This window comes from Ascidiella aspersa, chromosome 4 (assembly GCF_963924565.1).
Source record: "Ascidiella aspersa chromosome 4, kaAscAspe10.2, whole genome shotgun sequence".
Taxonomy (NCBI): domain Eukaryota; kingdom Metazoa; phylum Chordata; class Ascidiacea; order Phlebobranchia; family Ascidiidae; genus Ascidiella; species Ascidiella aspersa.
The window spans coordinates 3,895,153-3,921,007 of NC_139450.1; positions in this window are offsets into that span (position 1 = coordinate 3,895,153).

Sequence of the window (25,855 nt, forward strand, 5' to 3'; positions counted from 1 at the left end):
CGGCTTATGTGTCATGAGTACACCGAAATGGCTGCTATTGCTTTCAGTGTACATGGTATGTACGTAAGCCGTAATCGTTGGTCAAAAAACAGCTTAAGAAGGGCTAAACCAGAGTTGTTAAACACATATATGAGTGTAGTTTTCATTGAATGTGTTACTTTAGATCCCCTTCACTGTAAAGTTGCTCGTACTAACAGATTGAGCAAGCATTGGCGTATGGTTGTTTCTCGACTCGTTCCCCTCTGAGCCTGTGTAGCTTAGTTGGTAGAGCGACGGTTCCGGTATGAACGAGGTCGCGAGTTCGAATCTCACCGCGGACTAATTGTTTTTCTAGCCTGCCTTGCTTGCTTCATTGATCGACATATTCCATGAGTCTGCGATGGCTTTCGGTGTAGTTAAATATTTAATCTAGCAAAAATTTATTTTGGTGAAAACGGCCTTGTGAAAATGGGGCTATACCAGGTCAATCCAGCGTGGTTACACACATGGTAATTATCATGCAATAAACTTAAAGTACTTGCAGCAGCTTATTAAGGTTGTGTTGTTTGCAGCGAACTATTTTCCTAACTCAGTGTCAGTGGTTTCTCAAACTACTTTCTTGAGACGCCATTAAAAGAATTACAAAACGACGCGACAGGGCGTCGTAACGCACAGTTTGAGAACTACTGCCTTAACCAACAGATCATGTTTGTAATCAAGTACAACTACATTTAAAATACTATACTGAAATGTAAAATGTTGCTGGTACGCCCCCAGGGAACGCTCCAAATTGGTTGTTTCTTTGGACTAAATATATTTGAGAAACATTTGAGGCATTAAATTTTGACACGAACCTGTCGCAGAGAAAACGTCCTCTAGAGGAACCTTGATGTCCTTTGAAAAGAACATCTTTGCATTTTCTTTCTCTTGAACCGAACCTTTTAGCAAAATGTAATAAACATAGCGTAAAGCTAAAAAGTAAACTAACTGAAATGATTTCAATGATCAAAATAGTTTATCTGTTTTAAATATTGTGTGTCTGAACTTTTAGCTCAAATGTTTAACCAACTGTTTTTGTTAAATATTACTAACGATTGACCAATATAAATACTTCATAAAACGTGCCTATACTTAAAATACGGTTTTTGTTAGTGTCATTACCAGTGGAATGTTTTCTTTTTTTGGAAGATAGATCAGTATTTTGGCTGATGTCCTCTTCTTGCGGCTGGAATATATAAAGTTAATACAAAAATAATATCTTCAAGGCAATACAACTAAACCTAAATTTATTTACACATTATTTCCCTTCACTGTAAAAAAATGGCCTTTTGAAGAAGTTAAACTTAAATGAGGAATCTATTTTTTGCCAATACCTCAGTTAACGTAAAACACATATAGATAGCAAAGTAATAATAAAATTTAGAAAAAGTTAAAAAATATACAAAAGCAGTACAGACTATAGGTAAAAAGTTTAAAAAACAAAACGACTGCCAGAAGAAAAGGCTTTTTGAAAGGTGATCTAATGAAAAGCAGATGCATGGACAAGGCAAGGCGACCTGACGTGAAAGTCGGGATAAAAAAACATACAATTATTATATCGACAAAAACTAAATGTACATTTTTCAGTCAGTTATTGGAGTGTTTTTATAGTGAATTAAATTTACCTTATTTGTTTTGTATTCTGTAAAACCTGTTGTCCTTGTTTCGGGCGATTTGTCTAGAAAAACACAAAAGCATTATCGTGAAACTTTCTAGAAGCATTGGTGTTATCATATTGATGTCAAAAACTGACCTACAGCGCCACTGTTTACCCAAAAGAACAACGATTTCTGGCTGTTGATTACAAAATCAAGTTTCTATGCTATTTCTTTGGAAGTAATTTTACGTTTCGTTTTCTGTTTAGTTTATTTGACTGACAGCTCTTGCAAAACTGTAACGCTTCTTGGGCTTTTACTTTTAGTCTGTTTAAATTTTCCGAAGTCGTGTTTAAAGTATGCAGTTCCATAATTTCTGTGCTTTTAAAATATCCCTGCTGCTTCTTCCCTTGAATTTCAACTTGCTCGTTGAGCGCATTTAGAAGTTCGCCCGAAGAAATACGCATAAGAAATTGATTTTTTGCCTCTTTGGTTTCAGCTATTAAAGTGAACACCAAGCTTCCTTCGCCAATGGAATTCACAAACGTTCCCCGAGTTGCCGTAATAACTTCGACCAGTTTTGGTAAAAAGGTTTCGTAGTTGTAAGCAAGGTAAACACCTGCCGCTGCCCCTGCTGCAGCAGCAACTAAATTAGCTGGAAGTCCTTCTAGCTTGACTTTAAACCCCATGCACGTTATTGTCACTTTATCTTTTGCCATTTTTTACAGCTGTAGTTCAATAAGTGTCCGCCTATACAGTTTTACTCGGTCTTAACTCTTAATGATAAGGTAAATGAATATTAAAGCACAATGGTTATTTATTTATCCAAGAAAAACCATGGCCAATAAATGCACACATTGGTATAAAGGTTTGGCTACTACGCATCAACGTTCTCTTTATTTGTAAAATACCAAAATAAGACGAAGTAAGCATATCAAGCCCACACAGAAGTAGGTAACATGTTGAACGTTTCGAATAACTCTTTATTTCTCTTTTTTTATTCAAGGTATAAACAATTTTTCGAAACGTTTAATATGTTACCTACTGTTTAAGCTTTTATATTTATTCCACGTTTAACTGCAACCTCCAGCAATAATTTAAGATTTATTTGAAACGTTCACAAAATACTATACCTATTTCTATATGGGCTTTAATATTCTTACTACGTCTTACTGCCACCGCCAAACATTATGTTCCATAACAAGTCATTACCGGTTCAGGAGACACCAAATGTATCTTTAAAAATAAACAAACCAGTAATCTAAAAATTGCGCAAAACTCTTACATTGCATTAATCAGCTTACAACAAAACAAACTTTTGAAATTGCTACTGTGAAAGTATAGGCTGTAAATTTAGCTATCGCGCTTAACGAGTAAGAAGTTTGCGCCGGAAACTGCTCATTACAGACGCCCAGCAAGTAAGTTTTGGTACCTTTTAGCGAGCGGAAGACTACAAACAAAATAAACCCGAATTCCACTTCCGAATCCAGAGTTCGACTCTCCAGGGGGTCGAACAAAAATTTGATGTTTCGTCTTCTGACGGAACCTAATCGTTACACCAGGGATCACCAAACATTTTTCATTAATGAGAATTAATGAGGAATTATACCTTTTTAACGGGGGTTCCCCTTGCTTTGCGCACCTCTCTTTCGCAATGCTCATTGGATATTCGCGCGCAGGTTTTTTGTTTGCGGCGTATTGCGCTTCAGAATTAACTGTTAAGATTTAAGATCGCGGACCGGATAAAAAAAATTGTTAAATTTTTGTTACACGAAGAAAATATATTACAAATGCCTATGCAACAACAACTCCAGTGAGCCGTATTAAATTGTCATGCAGCTTAAAGTTTTTTCGATCCTTAGTTTTAAATGGCAGTCGAAGCAATTCAACTTCAACTTTTCTTCATCTTCATTAAGCAAATATGCTATGAACCGGATTAGTTGGCCCAGATCTGGCCCACGGGCGATAGTTTGGTAATCCCTGTTTTACCCAGTGGGGTAAAACCCCGTATAAGTGGCAAAAATCTGCCAAGCAAATAAAGCACAAGCGTTTTTTTAGTATAATATTAATTATAACGCAAATTTAACGAATCCTGGGTAAGCGCATAGAAAACCCTTGTTTGAGAATCGCTGCTCTAAAGCAAAAGTAACGGATTCACGACGGGTCTGTTGTCTAAATCTTTGAACCAACATCGCGTTTCACATGAACGATTTCTTACAATGACTGAAACCTGGCCTTTGGTGTCGCGATAACGTACTTTCTACAGACAATAATATGTACAGTCAAGCCCAACTTGGTTCCTCTTTTTTTCAAAACTTATTGGTCGGGTGATATTCATTGTAAAAAATAAATAGGTGCGTTCTTACAAACCAACACTCAAGCTTTTGGTTTAAAGGACACAGTAGGCCCATAACGGTATCCGGACTTCTAGAATTTTTTGCAAATTGAATTAGAAATAAAATTATAATTTTGCAGTTTTTCAAAATTAGATTAGAATAAGCTAAAAGTATGAACCAGAAATTCCTTTTTAAAAATTACCAATTAATTCAGACTAAAGAGCCTTTTTTCACGAATATTTTTGCCAAAGATTGGTGAACCAAGTTTTACCTTTCAAAGACTTTATAAATTAACCTCAAAACTCGTGGTTTAAAACTTGTTCCGACGAAGAGACTAAAAACATTGCTGGGCAACGTAGCATAGTTGGTACAACCGGAAATTAAATTACAACACACCAGCAATTTACAAATTAGATTCGATTTAGTAGTAGATTAAATAAACTGTTGCTACCATAGGCTTAATAACATTCAAAAACAGCACCTCTAGGAATTATATTTCTTCGCCAACGTTTCGGCAACCTATCCAAGTCTCCTTCTTCAGGATGAATGACGTCTAACACTCGTAGAACAACCTATTAGTAATATATTACTCACAAACACCGAATAAAGTAGCTAGAATTACTTAAGAGCAAAAAGTACCTCGATCCGATACCAAATGACGTCATTACAAAGCTCAAATAAAAAAAAATAAATCAAGTTAAAACGCAGAAACCTTTTCCGGGATATTATGCAAAAAATGCTTTATTGCTGGATAACTCAGTTACATTTTATGTTAATACAGAATTTCCTTATTTTTTTTAAAGTGAAATCGCTGCGTTGACGTCGTTGCTGTATGTTGAAAAATGTGAAATTGGTCAAACTGAAAAGTACAATGGTAGTGATTTTCAAGGTATTAGGATAATTAGGTCGAAATTTGCTTTTGCGCCAGGTTGTCTATTTATATTTTTTGCCTTGGAAAAAAACAACGTTGGATCACAAAACATAGCTGCACAAATTAATTTGGTATCGGATCGGCACCGATACCACCCTAGTATCGGACGAGTACCGATACTATCACTTGATATAGGGCAGGGGTCGGTAACCCACGGCCCGCGGGTTGTAATTCATCCGGCCCGCCGCCTCTTTGACAAATTATAGACACTATTTCACATACTTTTTGACTATTTTAACTATATGTACAAAAAATTTTCGAACTTCGCGCGAATGATCTATCTACGTCCGTTTTGTTTACGTTTTGATGCTGTCTTTTCAACTAGATCAGCACTTCTTTACCGTTGCGCGGTGGACAGCTGCCAAAGTGCGTCGCGGAAAGAAGGAAAACGCATTTAAAACTATTGGACATATTTCTTTTAACATTTTTTCCTTTTTTATTTTCGGCAATGTAATAACAAGAAACTCGTAGACATCGTCGATTGGATTGGCTGTTTAAAAATAAGACAGCAATTTTATCGGGGTTAGTTTTAATGCACAATATCCATCAAGCGCCTAAACTACTTTCTCGTCCGGGTAAATGGCTTGTAAAATATTACACAAGCAATTATTTGACTAATAAAAATTCATGAATCAATCAAAATATATGATTTTTAAAAATTTTGTTGCATTAACTTAACCCTTGTAATGCCAAAGTTTATTTATCAGTGCAAAAATATAGCAACAGTGAATGATAAGTCCAGCAAGCCAAAAAAGGACCCTTTAGAATCCTACCACTGTTTTTACAAACGAAACGAGTTGTCAAAATTGAAATTGCAAAGAATAAACAAACATTGAAGAATAAATATAATAAGAATACTAGCACCAGTGTTGTAAACAAGTCATTTTGAAATGACTTAGTCAATTAAGTCAAAGTCGTTTGTAGAATAAAAAGTCCAAGTCAAATCTTTTTGAATAAATAACAAGTCAAGTCCCATTACAAGTCATCAGTTGCGTAAGTCAAGTTCCAGTCAAGTCATAATTAGAGCAAGTCAATTTCAAGTTAATTCCTTGTCATAAAAATGAAGTGTAAAACTATAAGAATTGTTAAACTCGTAGGATTATGAACAATAACTGAAGTTAAAATTAAGAAAAACGTAACATATATAAAATTTGGATAAATAGCTTAATTTTATAAAAAATACTGAAAGAAAATACTTCATTTCAACCTAAGTCATTTGTCCAAAAGAGTTAAGTCAAGTCAAGCTATTTTGCCCAAATGACTTAAGTCAAGTCAAGTGATTTGAAAACAGTGACTTAAGTGCACAGTCAAGTCATTACAACACTGACTAGCACCTTAACACAAATATTGCAATATAAACGCCCGGACAAAAATGGGCGCTCTTTCACTTATGTACGTGAAAAGTTATGCAAAAAAAAAATAATAATACCGCATACCACAACGCATATTGGTTGGGTTAGGGTGTGGGTTAGCGTTTGGGTGAGGGTGGGTCAAGTAATATTATGTTTATTATTAATAATAACTTGACCCATCCTCAACCAAACGCTAACCCGCACCCTAACCCAAATAATATGCGTTGTGGTATGCGGTATTGAAGGAAGTTTTTTATTTATTAATTTTTACGTGCAATAGTGAAAGAGCGCCCAAAAATGTGATAGGATTCTAGACCAGCGCAAAAAAACCTAAAACCTTTCAAAATCAACACCAAATTGAGAGTATTACCTATTGGTATGGGTTGTTCATCATGGTCATATTTCAGAAATAAACCACCACAAATTTTATCACAATTTCTTGTCTTTGTATTGTTGTGATTTTGCTTTGCTTGAACTCAATACAAACACTGTTTTCGACTTATTATGTTTTTAACAAAATGCAAAGCGGTACATAGAATTCTTAATCACGAGCCAAGGTAAGGTACCTTACTTTCCAACAAAAAAGTATTAAAGTATTACTTAAATGATGTTTAAATTTAAAAAAGTGAAATATCAGCCAATTTAAATGTCTTGGATTATTATAAACTCGCAAGTAATTAAAAAAGTTCCTTTACCTGTCCAGGGCCGGATTAACATTGTAGCAGATGTAGCAGCTGCTACGGGCCCCGCGCTTCACAAGGCCCCGCGCTTGGTGAGCAAGACATTTTTTTTGCAACACAGAACATAGTTGGTAAGATATTTTTGGTTTGGCAACTGGAATGGATTAGGACAATCTTCTAGTTGTAAGATTAAATTACCAGTCACAACGTCTTGTCCCTTCCTAATTATTGTAAACTTAAAAAAACAGTAATTTCCACTGGAGGCAACCGCCTTGATCAAGTGCTGTCACAAACACAATAATGTTTCCGCTACTTTGGAAACACTTCGTCGACGCTTTTCAGCCTTTACACCCAGTAGGGCTGCGGAATCGTTTAAAAAATAATCCGATTCCCGAATCGTAAGTTTAACTCCGGCTAAATGTGCGACCCGACTCCCGAGTCCTAAGTTCGACTCAGGCTAAATGTGCGATCACGTCGAGCCCCGAATCAGGCTCCGACTCTACAGCCTTTATTTTACCAATTTACATAACTCAATTAAGGTGAATTTTAAAGCAATCACCGCATAAGGGTGTCATATAATTCATCCACCCACAATACATGGTTGGAAAATATTCATAATATGTTATTCTGCCTTTAAAATTTACAATTGGGGACAAGATTTTAAAATTTGGTACTTCGCACCAGCTAGGGCTGCGGAGTCGGTTAAAAATAACCCGAGCTCGACTCCCGAGTGCAACCTCGGTCAAAAAAAAATAAACCCTACTCCGACTCCCGAATCCGGCGGTCATATCAGTTTTAAAAGTTGGTACTGTGCGTGCGCATATCGGACTCGGGACTCGGTAGTTTTTTACGTACTTTACTCAAGTCCGGAGTCCGACTTCAGCAAAACAAACCGACTCCGTCGAGTCCCGACTCCGACTCCGTAGCCCCGATACCCAGAAGTGTTAACTTTCAGTTTTGCTTTCTGCTTGGTTTCCCAATCGCACGAAAAAATTCGTGTTTACCTCGGTAGCTTTTTTCATCGAGCGCTCTGCTTTTAGTCGTCATTATTCCGATTTATGCTGCAGCCAAAATTTTTGGCGGAATGCGAAGCGGAAAACATCTTGCAAAAGTTTAACAGCTGGTGCATGTTAATGACGTGTTTGTCTAAACTGGTGCTTCTTTAACTTTTTTTAGTTTTGTTCACCCCTAGCATCTATCCCCAAATTTCATTCATCCTTGTCTCATGATATGATAAAACTATCTCGTCTATATAACAGCACAAAATGAACACCCGGAAAATCCGCCCTACTCACAAACTATCTGCGAAACACAATGGGGAAAGAGTGGCCAAACAGCACAAACAAATAACCACAATCCTTCAAATCTTTGTTTCCTGGCTAGTGACACCTGTCACAGATTAACCATTTCTGTCAATCTGCAATTTGCCGAGTTACTGCATAGCCCACATAAAAGAAAAATACTTAAACTTTGTTGTCCTCTTTGAAATTCGGTTGCTGTAGGGTTACAATAATAGCACCTAAAGGAAAAAAAGCATTTTAATCTTTCATATTGCTCACATTCGTCGATATACCATATCCTAGGCTAGGGCCTAGGCCTACCATATGTCTTATTTTAGGAGGATTTGTCTTCTAAAGCCTTATCTAAGACGTAGTATTTGTCCAAAAAAAAAAAAAAAAAAAAAAAAGTGAATGGTTCTCCGAGGACGCTCAAAAATGCCCAAATTTCCTCTTTTTTTTGCATTCCGTGTTAGTTGCTTATACTTTCAAAAATACTTTTAAGGTGGGACGTTGTATTTCTTCCGAAAAAATTACTGTAGTCATGAAACATGCTGAATTGCTGGTTTAAAAAAGATTTTCCAATAAATTGCCCAACCAGCCCTACCTTCTTAATTGTTATTGCAAACATTGCGCCAGAAATAAATGCAATGGAACCTTAAATGTAGCCTAAATAGGTCCATTAATAAAGCAAAGGTGTGTGGTTATTCACTTCAAAACATAGGATTTTTAATCGTCACATACCCTCTTCGTAGAGCCGCAAACAGCAAAACCATCGCGCTCACAACAAATAGATCTATATTTACGTTCGAGTCGGCAAGCAGAATCCCAAAACAATCAAACATCCCGAAAATCAGCATAAAACATCATTTAACTCAAACCTAACAATTTTACTTTCGTTTTAATTGCCGGCAAAAAATGTTCTCTTTTTGGGTGCTTAAAATACGGTAGCCCTACTATATCTCAAGACGAAAATCTATATATTTTCTCGAAACCCTGCGTTAAGTACAAAAGCATAACTGGAATACGGGAGTGTATTTGGTATAAGATCGGGACTGCCACTTAGCAACGGGTATTGGCCCCGATCTGATATTATCTGACATCCCCAAATGAATTTAGTGACCCAAGCCAATAATACGACGGTTGAAGAATCGTCTGCACCAATGACAGTGGATGTACACTACTGAAGTCATTCTTGTATGCTTCTGCCTGTCGCACTGGCAGCACAGGAAAGGACCAGTTGTTTAAAATATGGGTTTTCAAAAAAGTAGGCTATACAACACCGCAAAAAATGTAGGCCTGTAGTCCGCGCAAAATTGGCCAAACTCACGACTTTTTTTTGTTTTCTGCTGTTTTATTCTGGATAATTTCACAACAGAGCCCAAAATATAGGCAACACGCAAACAATTAAATACAAGCGCGCGACAAATAATGCGGAAAACTTGATATAATCATAACCAAAAAGCGTTCAACATTCATCTACAATTAACGCGATATGCAGGCTACAACGTTTCACATTTTAACATAAGCATATGCTATCAAAAATGGATCGAAGTTCACGCGAAGCGTAAAAACGTGTCTATTATAGTGAAATTTGAAAATATATTTGGCTTGACGAATCCCTTTAGTTTCACTCCTGTTATACAATATTGTTCCATATTACGGAGTTTTTTATGCAGTGCACCTAGCATCATTCAAAATTAAACTACATGCATCGATTGCTAAAACTAAAGAATAACGAAAATCCACCTAAAAATATGTCGAGAAAAATCACGATTAAAAGTGACAATTACCACTTTATTTTAGTACACCGGAAGCCTTTGGCAGATTAACCGAATCAGTCGACCAAGATACAAGTGTGTGTATGTGTCTTTCATTGCCCTCTTAATTTTTTTTCGATAAAAAAGCGTTGCAGTAAAGCAGTGGTCACCAAACTAGAGCCCGCCGAGTTTATTAAACCGCTCCCCCCCCCCCCCAAGTACTTCATTTTACCATATCCGGCCCGCCGACTGAAGAAGTTACCCGCCCCTGCTTTAGGCCGTTGTTTTATGAAGTAAGCTGCAACAATCAAAAAAATAAAGATGGTTTAAAAAGTTTAGCGACAGTTGTACAAGGCCAAATATTTACAAAAACACTCTAAGTTGTTAATCACTCTAAGTAATAATTAATATACGCGTCATCGGAAGAGTAATTGTCAAGCAGAAACCTACTGCCAATATGTTGTTTGATTTCATAAACATACCCCCCTTTTTATAGGCAGAGCAAATTAAGTTTAAGTGTTTAAAAACTGTATTACAAGACGCTTTAAAAATGTCAGAAAAATGGAAAATTTTCTGGTTTGAATCGTTCATATTACCAGCACTGCATTCATATATAGAAATTATAGGCGAATGCTGTATGGAATGCCACGTGTATTCATCCATGTTATAGATCTTTGATCGGATGCCCGCAATCACTCTGCCCTATTTCCTTTAAACGTAGAGTACACTTCTTGATGGATGTCTCACACTCCTTGATGTCTTGCAACACATTCACAATGTCCTCACTATCGTCAGGGTCGAGCTGCTTTTTTTCTTTATTAAATAAATTCTTGGCCTTTTTAAACGACTCTATTGCGTCTGCGAACTTTGATTCGTTTTCGTGTATCGTTCCAATCATCATGAAACATCCTCCGCTGTTTTGGTAAAGATCAGACGCCTGGAGAACAGGTGCAGCCTTTTCCAGCAATTTCAGTGCTTTATCGCGGTGTTTGAAGATCTCCAATTCAAACTGGCCAACACTGCTGTTCATTCTGGCCTGGTGAACCCTGTCGGCGCCAGCTTCAGAGATTTCTAATTGGACTTTTTCGATCAGGGGAAATACATTATCTCCCAAGTAAGGTTTCTGTCCTATTTCTGCATCATTAAAGTTGATAGCAGCAACCGTCAGTCCTTCAACACATGTAACCAGCCCTTCCGATCTTTCTCTGTCTTTATCTTGTCTCAAGTAAGCTTCAGCTGCAAGAGTGTAGAAAAAAATCGCTTCGATAAAACGCTCTTTGTCGCTTAGCTGTGATGCAAATTCTTGCAATCCCTCTCCGTTTACTTCGATTTTCTCGGATATAAATGCAGTTAATTTTGTGCGAACTTGCTGTGCCTTGTCGTTATGTCGTAACCTCATAAGTACGCTGTAATAGTCGAGATGAAAAGTGGCCTCCGGCATCTGTGCAGGCGAATTGTACATCCTGTTCATTCGTGCATAGGCTTCCTCTGGATTACTAGTGTCTATGGCAAGAAAAAGTCAATAATTTTAATAAATATATATTCCCGTGAAACTTAGGGAGTTATTTAGTAATAGTAAAGTACCCCAAAAAATGTTGCACACTTTAGCTTGTTTATCATAGAAATTTAATTTTAAAATTAATCATACACATCAAAAACATTCAACTGTCGTTTAATAATGTCCATAATGCAAAATAAAATACCATTCTCATAAAAGATGTCCTCCAAGCAGTACTTCTGTGGTTGGGAGCATACTTCAACCGGAAAATCTAAATTTGAAATACAATACTTAAACGAAAAATATCACCATGTAGAACTTTGCCTTGCTATAATTCGTTAGTGAATAGAGCTTAAAACGCTGTCTCCTGTATTCGCTTGTCGGAAAATTTCCCAACCTATGGGTCGCGACTCTAAATTGTGTCGTTGTTTAATCTGTTGGAGTGGCCGACTACAATAGTTTTTTATATAGTTAAATTAATTGAGATGAGTTATGAGCAAGATTTCTCCAAAATTTAATAAAAAATTGCGGAAACAATACAAATACAGTGATATTTTAAATTAAATTTGGACTTATTTATCTAATGTCTTACGTTTTGTTGACTTTATGTTTACAAAAAGTTCAGTGAGCAGAATTGGGTCGCCAAAGCTTCGTTGTTATAATAAACGCATAGATTTCGCCACAACAAAAAGTTAAGAAACATTGGCGTATGGCTATTAGTATTTCTGTCGCACGCAAAATGACTTTTTGAATTTCTCCCCCGAAAAAATTTATCCAAACCAGGGCGCATTGCTTGTTAAGTTGTGCATGAAATGATTTCGTCAGTAGACGCCTATATGGTTATTTTTCCACGTATTTTGATCCTAAATTTTTGTTCGAAACCGGTGGATCTCAACATTTTCACAACTTGGTGTTTTTTACTGTCATTGCGTAACGACTGGTTTCAAAACAAATCCTTATTTTATCGGGCTAAAAATTAAATTAAACAATTATCTTCTGAACCGAGCCGCAGATTTAAGATTCGGCTATAGGTCGATTCAATGTGGAACGGGGGAGAAAGTATAACTTACCGCTACCGCAGTAATATTATAATACCCCTGCCTGTGGTAACTTTTTAAATACAGCGAAATTTTTTAAGTGCCAATGTGGCCCATTCTGCTGTAATGTTGGTCATCCCTGGCTTAGTCTATCTGCTCCATGCCCCAAGATATTGGCGAGATAGTTTTGACAAGGCATTTATCTCGTTATATTAGTTTAGCGCAGTGATTCTCAACCTTTTATGGCTTACGGCACCCCTCAAAAATAATAAATAGATTTAGGGCACCCCGACTGGAATTTTTGTTGAGTATTTTACTGAAATGTCACTATAAATGGAACTGTAACAACACAATCAATTTAAAACATGAAGGAATATGTCATTTCATACAATGGTCTCTAATCATAGACAAATAGTTGCACCAAGAAGCTTCCCAATTGAGAAAAAATCAGATTCTTTAAAACTTAAAATACCTAGCGGCACCTCGAGCAATCGAAATGACACAGACCCCACGGCACCCCTGTTGAGAACCACTGCGATTTAGCTGTTTAAGCTCCCACAATTGGCTTGAAGCATACCTTCGGGAGGTGACAACTTTATTTTCTTCGAAGGTTGATCAGAAAACGTCTGATGACTCGTTTTACTTTTGCTTGTCTAAAACAATATTATTAAACTAAATTACGTTCTATGTGATTTTCGGTGTATTGATGTGTGAAAATAATGCTAAAAATACTAAAGAAAGTGAGACAGCACTCTATTTCTGGGGTTTACCTCAGCGGTAGCTTCTGATGGAGGTTGGTGTTTCCGAAGTGTTTTGACCAAACCTAAACACATATACTGTTACTGAGCTATTAAATATACGAGCATGTACAACTGCGATCTATAGTCTTTCTGCAGTCGTACCGGCTCACAACTAAGGAAACAATTAATAATTGTAACAGTACCAAAGGGTGCCTCAAGAAACGCCGAAATTAGTCGAACCATACCAACGATTTTCATGCAAGAGAGAGCAATTATACTCCCAATACTAACTACCTGCACACTTGTGCCTAACACGGCAACTACAGGAATTCTATATTTTCCACTGAGGTTTGATTTATCATGGCATTTACACGTTTAATATTTAACTACAGGTTAATGATGACCAAATATATAGAGCCGAGCACATTATCTCATGTTTTGGAATATTATAAGTAGTATCAGATATTGCTAATAAATGCTTAAATAAACTCGGGTCTTTAAAGCCCTAAAATCTTTATTCAGTCGGATGAGAGCCAAAATGTTGGCCTAAAGATAACTATTATAAAGTGCAAACAAGCGATTACGTTTTGTGGTTCGTGTCTTCTTCATCGACGTTTCTTCCGTTTCAACAAGCTTGAATAGTGTTTCCTCCTGTTAAGTTTGTATCGAATACAAATACAAGGTTACGTTTTAATCAGCATTGCGCGAAGAAAGTTTTGTTCTATGGAGAAATAATGGTTTGACCCTGAAGACAAAAAACGATGTACACGATTTAGCGAGAAAAAATAAGTTCTTTAGAAGTCAGTAAGTGAAGCTCTAGTCAGCCACAACTACTGACCTTTGTTACTTTTACTTTTAATTGCTACCAGAGAGTTTGCGTGTTTGCATTGTTTTTTTTGTTTGTTTTTTTCTATATAGAGACTGGTGATGGCTTATTTTGTGGCGAAATATATTTCTGTTTTAAATGACTGGAGAACATAATAATGAATAACTTTGACCAAGACAGAAAAGTCTAAAGAATATGTGCTCCCATTTCGGAGCCAATTTTTTTTTACATCGGCTTTACAGTCTTGGGGCCAATGAGACCATGGATTGGACTAGGGAGTTCGAATTATAACTATACTCATCAGGAAAAGAATACTTATAGCATTGCATTTCCTCGTTCACCACTGATAAAATCACAGGTTTAAATTACGAAATATTTTTTCACCTTTAATCCGTGCTCCAAAGCTTTCTGTACGTTCCTTTGGGCTTCGTGTTTGATCTGCTCCAGTTCGTGAGAAGTCACCATCTTCGTGTGAAACTCAACAATCTCCAGCTTCTCGAAACGTTCTTCAGCATTCAAGCCTTCCATATTGTTGAGCGCAGTTAGAAGTTCACCCGAAGCGGCCTGTTTTAGCATTAGGTTTTTCGCTTCTGCTGTTTCAGTAACCACAGTCACCAGCAAGCTTCCCTTGCCAAAGTTCACAAATCCGCCGAAACGTGTGCTAAAAAATTCCTCCAATCTCGGTAGAGTTGTCTTGTGGTTAATAAGACAGTAGCCAGCCGCTAAGACAGCACCAGTAGTGGCGGTTATAACAGCAGGTTTTCCTGTTAACTTGATTCCGGTAACCGTAATCACTATCATATTTTCGGCCATTTTCTGCACTAATTGTTATCCTGAAGGAACGAAACTTAATAAGCGTGTAGTTTAAAGCAGTGCTTTCCAACCTTTTTCAGTTCGCGACCCACTTTTAATGCAAGTTTTATTGTGCGACCCACAATGAGATATGACCAATAAAATAAAGTTACATAAAACCTGCATCTTTGCTACTGGCGTACCTACTGAAATAGTTATTGCGACGCAGCACATCTAATTGTTACGTATTTATGATATTGTTGCATAAACGTTACGTAATAATAATGCATTAATTTCCCGATTTAATAGAAAACTGTAAAATTTAGAAATGCTTCGCGACCTTCTGGTTAGGAAGCACTGCTTTAAAGCAATCAGTTAGTAAGAGTGCAGTTGAAAGCAATAACGTTATAAAAAGCAAGTAGTCAGAAATATATTTTGTTAGTGACTCGTATAGATAATATTTTTATTTCAACTAATACAGTTTAGCAAGAAGGGGGTCATATTCGCAGCACCTTGGTTCCCTAATCTAGGTATTTGCAAATCGCGTTTCCGATTTGATCTAAACGTCCAATAATGTCTGATCGGAGTCGATACCCGATGACAAGTGATAGTATCGGTACTCGTCCGATACTAGGTTAGTATCGGTGTTGATTCGATACCAAATTATTACAGTCTAAAATATAGGAAATTCAGTTATGATTTACAATCTAACGCAGTGATTACCAACAAAAAGACAAATTTATTAAAAAAAATATATATGTTTGAACGTTTTAACTTAATATATTTCGCTTATTTTGACATAGTAGTGGTGTCATTTGGTATCGTAACGCGATATTTTTTTCAAAAAAAGGGAATAAAATATACAGTACAGTATCGTACATCCCTTTATCTATTTTAACATCTTTCAAACAGCCTGCTACTAAACTGGATACGTTCATTGTTTAATTACTTTTCCAAACTATATCTCGTCCTAATTCTAGGCTACAGTGGAGCGTATATAGAAGCAACTAGGAGAACACTGAACAGTCAACGCAGGAAATGCGTAGGAGACTTTGTCTAAGCGGAACAACACAAAGTAATTAATTCAAACTCGTGTTGCCTTTGATTATTGCACGGGTAAAACAGAGCAAGGTATCCAGCTGATACAGCAATGACGTTGAGTCACAGCCTAAAGTTGTATGTGTCTTAATTTGTATTAACATACAAAATGTGTAGTTTTGCCTGTTTCTAATCATCTTTGAACCACAACTGAAATACTGCTCTTTTCAATCGGTGGCCGATGTTTCTGATGACGACTACTTACATACAGGATTTTAACTGTAATTGCGTAGACTTTCACTCGGTTTTGAGAATCTTCTATTTTGCTCCTACATAGTTACTACTTATGTTTCGTATCGGCTACTACATACATAAATTCAAAACTCGCTTCCAGCGCTATATGCACAGTAAACTAATAACACATTATACCAGTGGTTCTCAACCGCCGGTCCGCGTCAACTTTTCTGCCGGTCCGCCAAATGTATTACAATTTTATCTCTGAATTGCAAAATGCAAGATGTTAAAAGCTTAAGTTCACCAAATTAAGAACTTCGCCAGTTCCGTAATTTGCAGCATTGTGACGTAACATAAAGTTAATTGTCTACTTTGGACTTACCGTACGTTACAATGCGCAGTGTTGTGCCCAACTGTTTATAAGTGGGCTACACGTCGTTGAAGTCTTCTTCTTTCAGATAGTTGTATGTAAAAAAACTTTCGTATACCACGTATGATATAAGAAAGACAGCAGAAAATTGCTAATTTAATTGAAGTTTCCAGTCTTTGCTTTTAAGTTGCATACTTTTGCCGAAATTACATTTTGGGTTGATTTTGATTTTTAAAGGTCCACCGGTCTGCAAAATTTGTTTTGAAATTTCACCGGTCCGTAAGCTAAAAAAGGTTGAGAACCACTGCATTATACAGGTCGATTTAAAATTATGAAGTACAACGTAGATGCAGCAAATGCAGTAATGATAATACACTTTTTGATAGTTTTCTTCAAACTTGTTATAGCCTACAGATACCGCTGGCGGGCAGCGTATAGCGTAGGATCAGTTCTACGTAAACAACGTAAACATATACTACTTGATCCAGCTTACCATGGTTTTACATTTATAACATTTAATCAGTTAGTGATTCTACAGGTCTCACACTTTTTAAATAATTTTATAGCTAAACTATGAAAATTCTTTGAGGTTGTGCTATCAATTCTAACGAGGCTACATAAAAAACAATCGCGTCCGCAAAAATATTAAAGTTGTTGTGGTCTCAAAGCGGAGGGTTCAAATGCTTTAAAGATAAGCAAACAGGATATGAAGGCCAATCTTGCTGTTTGCTGTTTGATTAATAGGAAAAATTACGTTGAGGGCCTTTACGTTATACCAGCGTTTCTCAACCGGTGCGCCATGGAAGGTGGCCAGGTGCGCGGCGAGAAAATGGGGAAAAAATGTTACAAAAATTCTGTATTAGGCCTATTTGTAGAATTTGCGAATAATTTTAGAATAAACTCTAGTCACTATTTTCTGTGAATAAACACTGAGCAATATGACTGGATTCGTAGCCCTTATTGAAGTCCCAATGGTTGATGTTGGCTCTTCGCTAACAAAGAAAGAGCAACTATTGCAATCTAGCGGGGCTTCCGCCATAAGACCACAATTAAAACAACAGCAACTTCGGCATAAAAACAGTTCGGAGTAAGACCAAAATAGGACTAATACCTAATACTCGTAATAGCGTTTAAATCAAAATAAGACCTAAATTCGTCCGAATAAGGCCTAAATGGCAAGAATAAGGCCTTTGCTACCTTTTACTTAACCCCAAACCCCACCTATAACTTCAACACAAACTCCCCTAATAATTTTTATCATAACCTAAATTCTAATTCTACGCATTACTCGCGCCTAACCCCAAACAGAGGCAAACAATCCTGTGCCAAAACACTTTGGCACCCAAACGTCGACACCAAAACGGTCGATGCCAAGAATATGTCCTTTAATCGTCCCATACCCTGGTTTTTTTTACAGTTTTGGGCGTTATTTTGTCCATTTAGGTTTTTTCCGTTACATTTTTGATTTATTCCGAGTTAGATGTTTTTGCTCTTGGGGCTTATTTTGTGTTTCCATCAAACTTTAACTAACATACCTTGTGTTTTCATAATTTACAACATGAAAGGCCTATTTCATTTATTTTATTTTTCTTTAGGCATGTCTTATTGAGCACATCGTATTTTATAGCAGGTCTGTGGAGTCGGGAGTCATATTTGAGACTCGGCGTACCGTAATTGATTTATTTTGCTGAAATCGGACTGATGGAGTCCCGAGTCCCGAGTCCGACGTGCGCAGTACCAATTTTAAAACTAATAATGCCGCCAAATGCAAATTAAAAAGGCGAAATAGCATATGGTGGATATTTTCCAGCAATGTATTGTGGTTGGATAAGATATATGACACCCCTATGAGGGGATTGTTGAAAATCCACCTTCATTTAGTTACGCAAATGGGAAAATTAAATGCTGCAGGGTTGCAGACGGATTTGGAATTTGACGAAATCACACATTTGGCCGGAGTCGGACTCGGGAGTTGGAGTCGGGTTATTTTTAACCGACTCCGCAAGCTGCTTAATAGATAATAGAATTGGGAGCCTGATGTAATAAAAATTGCCAGCAAAAAACAAAGTATCACGTTTTGAAAGGTTTACAAGTGCGCCCAGGGGTGAAAAAGGTTGAGAAACACTGCGTGTATACCTCTAAAATTATGCGCAAGTGTTTTGAAGGAAATGAATACTTTTAAAACCAATACAATATTAAGATATTACGATCATTTGTTACAATATTCGATATTTGATTTTTAACTGAATAAATGCAAAAAAACACTTGGAAAATCTTAATATAAACGCTTGGAAAATCTTATTATTAAGCTTTTGTTTTAAAAATTAAAGTGAGCAAACCATTTTCAAATAGGCCAAGATAAATATACGAACGGATGATCGTAATCAGTATTTAAATTTTAAAATAGAGTTTCAAACTAATTTAACTTGATAAGGTATTATTAAACGAAGAAAACGTTACAAAAATGTAAAATAGGCTTTATGAAATGTTGTTTAGTTTAAAATTTTACAATAATATGATTGTATTCTGGAAAAAATCGAGGAAAATATGCCGCTGGCCGGACGAATTAAACTGGTGGGCCGCATTTGAACCGCAGGCCGTTAGGAAAGCCAAGTATTTGTGCTCATGACTAAGCCAAAAAAAAACTATAAATTGTGTGGTAAAAACGGGTAGGATACCATGCAAAACTAAAGGCAGAAACGCCAATCATGAAACTCGATTTTATTTCATTTGCGATTTGGTGCTTGGAGCAGTAATTTTACTGCAAGTTAAAGCAAGGCAGTTGCGAGCAGACCTGGGCTGAAAACGGTTTTCTAAAAAGTACTGTGTGCTACCAGGAATAGCTGCGGTTATGCGGGACTGTAGTCAATATTTGGTAAGTTTTGTAAATACTTTTGTGTAGGGATGTATGATGATAACCGGTATTTTAAACAAAAACGATTAAATCCGCTCCGCTTCGACACCAAGTCATTAATATGCTCGAACAAACAAAATGGAAGAAACGTTGCAAGGCTTTGTTTAGGTTTTTTGGTCGAAATTTGTTTTAGCGTCGAAAAGTAAAGTTACTTATTATTTTTTATAAATTTAGGTTTCAAGGTATAGAATAGCTGCGTTAGATTGCAAAGCATGGTTATAATTCCTATAGGATCTTGGTAATATCCCAGTATCGGACGATTACCGATATTACCACTTGGTATCGGGCATCGGCTCCGATCCGATATTATCGCATATACCTACTTTTGGGTCATGTTCACATGTCACGCCTAATTAATCTAAGTGTAGTCAAAGAAGTGAATGTCCGGTTTAATTTATAAGCATCGCTGTTGTGTTTGTCAGAGAAAACACACACCGTTTGACATATATTTTTACCAGTTTAGCATTCGGGGGCTTTATACTGTATCCTTTTGTTTGACTAAAGCGAATACAACTTTGACATACCAATTTATGTAAACGACTTATTTGCCTGCATGTATTAATACAGTAGGCCTACTGTACTATTACATACACCCGCAAACTGTCTTCTCTTGGTTAATCACCACAGATAAATAGGTAAACTCACAACGTTAGGCTCAGTGGCTCTTAACCCCGGGGTGGTGACCAGGCGCGACTTCATGTCTAAACGCCAGACTTTTTGGTCCTTTGATGCCCAATTGTCGTTTACCTTTTTGCTTAGAACTGCACTATTTTTTTACGGATCGGGTGTATCATGCTTGGAAGTTTAACACAGTAAACACTTGTTTGTTTTAACTTTCTACACTTGGTTTGTGATCGGCAAATGCCTCCCCAGTTGTTTGTCCAACCATCTTGATATTTTTATAAAATTAATTGACGTGCGAAATCTTTATTACGTTCTAGGCGCCACGCTTCCGTCTAAATTATTTGTAATTTTAATCCAGAAATTTTCAAACCTTTTCTTGTGACGCCTTCGGAAAAGTTAGATGGAGTTGCGCAACCTGTGATTTGAATTTCCTTATTTTCTTTTTTTTTAATTTTTTTGTTCAGAAAATCGTAATGATTGCGTTTCCCCTTTTTTTTTATTATGTTTCAGTCACATTAGATAATGATAAAACAACTAATTATCGAAACGTCTTAATTAAGACTACTTCAATTTACCTTTTTGTCTTTAAAATCTATCATCAAGCTATATAACAGATTCGTTCTTATATTGTACCTAATCATGATGAATTGCCGCAGCTTTTCATGCCAATGATTTTCAATGCGCATGTTTAGGGGGTTAATAATATTTGCAAGCGTTTTATTAACGCACTTAGAGTGTAAATGCAAATGAAAAACATTTGTACGACGCCTTTGGAAAATAACGACTCACCAAGGGCGCCGCGGTGCACAGTTAATGTCTGGTTCAACAAAAAGGCGCAACTTTTTCATATTTTGCGCGAACAATTTACGCGAACTCCTCGATTGTATTTAGGTTCATCATTTGCGTATTTACGATTTCAGCCCACATTTACGCACGAGTTTGAACAAAGATAGCTTTAAAGGTAACTTGTATCGTGAAGTTTTGTATTTGGGTTGACACCGCTATTACAGGTAAGATTTTTCTCCTGGGCAAAAAGGTTGCGAACCACTGGTTTAAACATTAAAGTATTTGCAATCATAGAGGTGATTAAAATTGCTTGCTTTCGCTGTTTCGAACATTTTGAGGCATATTTCTAATCAGAGGATACAGTTTATTTATCTGGACACGCTACAACTCAACATATATCATAGGAGAACATTAATAGCGACACAATTTGAAGCATACATGGGCTCTAGCTTGACTTTAAACCCCATACACGTTATTGTCACTTTATCTTTTGCCATTTTTTACAGCTGTAGTTCAATAAGTGTCCGCCTATACAGTTTTACTCGGTCTTAACTCTTAATGATAAGGTAAATGAATATTAAAGCACAATGGTTATTTATTTATCCAAGAAAAACCATGGCCAATAAATGCACACATTGGTATAAAGGTTTGGCTACTACGCATCAACGTTCTCTTTATTTGTAAAATACCAAAATAAGACGTAGTAAGCATATCAAGCCCACACAGAAGTAGGTAACATGTTGAACGTTTCGAATAACTCTTTATTTCTCTTTTTTTATTCAAGGAATAAACAATTTTTCGAAACGTTTAATATGTTACCTACTGTTTAAGCTTTTATATTTATTCCACGTTTAACTGCAACCTCCAGCAATAATTTAAGATTTATTTGAAACGTTCACAAAATACTATACCTATTTCTGTATGGGCTTTAATATTCTTACTACGTATTACTGCAACCGCCAAACATTATGTTCCATAACAAGTCATTACCGGTTCAGGAGACACCAAATGAATCTTTAAAAATAAACAAACCAGTAATCTAAAAATTGCGCAAAACTCTTACATTGCATTAATCAGCTTACAACAAAACAAACTTTTGAAATTACTACTGTGAAAGTATAGGCTGTAAATTTAGCTGTCGCGCTTAACGAGTAAGAGGTTTGCGCCGGAAACTGCTCATTACAGACGCCCAGCAAGTAAGTTTTGGTACCTTTTAGCGAGCGGAAGACTACAAACAAAATAAACCCGAATTCCACTTCCGAATCCAGAGTTCGATTCTCCAGGAGGTCGAACAGAAATTTGAAGTTGTCTTGTCTTCTGACGGAACCTAATCGTTACACCAGGGATCACCAAACATTTTTCATTAATGAGAATTAATGAGGAATTATACCTTTTTAACGGGGGTTCCCCTCGCTTTGCGCACCTCTCTTTCGCAATGCTCATTGGATATTCGCGCGCAGGTTTTTTGTTTGCGGCGTATTGCGCTTCAGAATTAACTGTTAAGATTTAGGATCGCGGGCCGGATAAAAAAAATTGTTAAATTTTTGTTACACGAAGAAAATATATTACAAATACCTATGCAACAACAACTCCAGTGAGCCGTATTATAAAGTTTTTTCGGTACTTAGTTTTAAATTGCAGTCGAAGCATTTCAACTTTACTTCATCTTCATTAAGCAAATATGCTATGAACCGGATTAGTTGGCCCAGATCTGGCCCACGGACGATAGTTTGGTAACCCCTGTTTTACCCAGTGGGGTAAAACCCCGTATAAGTGCCAAAAATCTACCAAGCAAATAAAGCACAAGCGTTTTTTTAGTATAATATTAATTATACCGCAAATTTAAGGAATCCTGGGTAAGCGCATAGAAAACCCTTGTTTGAGAATCGCTGCTCTAAAGCAAAAGTATCGGATTCACGACGGGTCTGTTGTCTAAATCTTTGAACCAACGTCGCGTTTCACATGAACGATTTCTTACAATGACTGAAACCTGGCCTTTGGTGTCGCGATATCGTACTTTCTACAGACAATAATATGTACAGTCAAGCCCAACTTGGTTCCTCTTTTTTTCAAAACTTATTGGTCGGGTGATATTCATTGTAAAAAATAAATAGGTGCGTTCTTACAAACCAACACTCAAGCTTTTGGTTTGAAGGACACAGTAGGCCCATAACGGTATCCGGACTTCTAGAATTTTTTGCAAATTGAATTAGAAATAAAATTATAATTTTGCAGTTTTTCAAAATTAGATTAGAATAAGCTAAAAGTATGAACCAGAAATTCCTTTTTAAAAATTACCAATTAATTCAGACTAAAGAGCCTTTTTTCACGAATATTTTTGCCAAAGATTGGTGAACCAAGTTTTACCTTTCAAAGACTTTATAAATTAACCTCAAAACTCGTGGCTTAAAACTTGTTCCGACGAAGAGACTAAAAATACTGCTGGGCAACGTAGCATAGTTGGTACAACCGGAAATTAAATTACAACACACCAGCAATTTACAAATTAGATTCGATTTAGTAGTAGATTATATAAACTGTTGCTACCATAGGCTTAATAATATTCAAAAACAGCACCTCTAGGAATTATATTTCTTCGCCAACGTTTCGGCAACCTATCCAAGTCTCCTTCTTCAGGATGAATGACGTCTAACACTCGTAGAACAACTTATTAGTAATATATTACTCACAAACACCGAATAAAGTAGCTAGAATAACTTAAGAGCAAAAAGTACCTCGATCCGATACCAAATGACGTCATTACAAAGCTCAAATAAAAAAAATAAATCAAGTTAAAACGCGGAAACCCTTTCCGGGATATTATGCAAAAAATGCTTTATTGCTGGATAACTCAGTTACATTTTATGTTAATACAGAATTTCCTTATTTTTTTTTAAGTGAAAACGCTGCGTTAACGTCATTGCTGTATGTTGAAAAATGTGAAATTGGTCAAACTGAAAAGTACAATGGTAGTGATTTTCGGGTATTAGGATAATTAGGTCGAAATTTGCTTTTGCGCCAGGTTGTCTATTTATATTTTTGCCTTGGAAAAAAACAACGTTGGATCACAAAATATATAGCTGCACAAATTAATTTGGTATCGGATCGGCACCGATACCACCCTAGTATCGGACGAGTGGCGATACTTTCTCTTGGTATCGGGTATCTGCTCTGACCCCAAAGTATTTTTAGTTACACAGCTTTGTTTTGGTTGCCTGCCTTTAATCGCAATCTAATAAAAAATAAAGGTATTTTAGTTTCTTACTGTAATTCAGCGACCACCATAAGTGCTAAGAGTACGTGGAGAATATCCCATTGGCAATAATAGCCGTTAGTGCGTTGTTCGCTACAGCGATTCCAAATTAGCTTACATTGCACAGGTGTTTATAGAAATCGACAAATGACTGACTATATACGCTCCCAGTTTATTGAATTGAGTTTATGACTTGTTAAGTGCGCTTCAGTATGTTTTTAAATGACTTGGTTAACTTAAAGCGAACTGGCTTAAATTAAATCTTTAGACCAAACGTCTTGACTTGACTAAAATTATTTGGGCAAATGAGTTTTTTGATACTAATTGTGTATTTTTTGTTTGTTATGCTGATGTACAGGGGTTAAGGGGGTTAAAAAAGGTAAAAAAAACTAACGACAGCTAAAATTGGCATTTTTTTTAAAAACATTTTTTTTTAGAAAACCTATTATGATGTCAATGTTTTCAAATCAATGTGTTTCAAATAGGTCAACATTTTGTCAGAAAATATATTTTTAGGTCAGTTTGTCAAAGTTATAATTTTTTAGGTCAAAATTTATCAGTTTTGGTCAAAAAATAATCGCCCTAGTTATGACGTAAACCTTGCTATGTCAACTTTAAACCCATAAAAACAAAAGTCAACTACAAATCAATAAAAAATAAAAAGCAAAATTTCGCACCAACTAAAGGAGCCTTTGCAGTTTCTGTGGACATATCTAAAAAAATGATCAGCTTGCTTGCACAATTATTGTACACCAACTGTTTACCAATTGCACTTGACCAACAAGTGAAACCCTTTTGTTAATCTAATCGTATAATTCAGCGACGTCTAGATTTAATAATTTTAATCTATAGTCTTTTCATTTTTTTACTTCTTAGTATATAAGATGGCTAACGCACTCTCGTTTTAATTATTAACCCTGATGAGGTCAGCTGGTATCTGCTGCCGAAACGTCGGTTTATACTTGGTTTACTCCAGAAGAGCAATATCTATCTATTGATATGATGCCTGGAGGAGCTAACTCTACATTTTATTGAACATTTAGAATAAACTTACTTTACAAGTGGAACAGTTTAAAGCTTAGATCCGCAAATAAAACTATAAATTGTGTGGCAAAAAACGGGTGGGATACCATGCAAAATTAGAGGCAGAAACGCCAATCATGAAACTCGATTTTATTTTATTTGCGATTTGGTGCTTGGGGCAGTAATTTTCTTGCAAGTCAAAGCAAGACCGTTGCGAGCAGATCTAGACTGAAAACGGTTTTCTAAACCGTAATTTTTAAAATCAATGTGTTTCTTCGTGGGCAACATTTTGTCAAAAAAAAAATATTTTTAGGTCAAAAAAGAATCGCCCTAGTTATGACGTGTCAACTTTAAACCCATAAAAACAAAAGTCAACTACAAATAAATGAATGATAATAAGCGAAATTTGGCACCAACTAAAGTAGCCTTTGCAGTTTCTGTTGGCATTTCCAAAAAATCAGCTTGTTTGCAGAGTTATTGTACACCAACTGTTTGCCAATAGCACTGATAGAACAAGTGAAACCCTTTTTTTAAACATATAGAATAAACCCACTTTACAAGCGTAAGGTTAGATCAGAACAAAAAAAATTTGTTGTACAAACGAATAGGATACCATGCAAAATTAGAGGCAGAAACGCCAATCGTGAAACTCGATTTCATTTCATTTGAGATTAGTTACCGGTGCAGGTATTTTACCTCAAGTCCAAAGCAAGGCCGTTGCGAGCAGATCTATACTGAAAACGGTTTGATAAAAAGTACTGTGTGCTACCA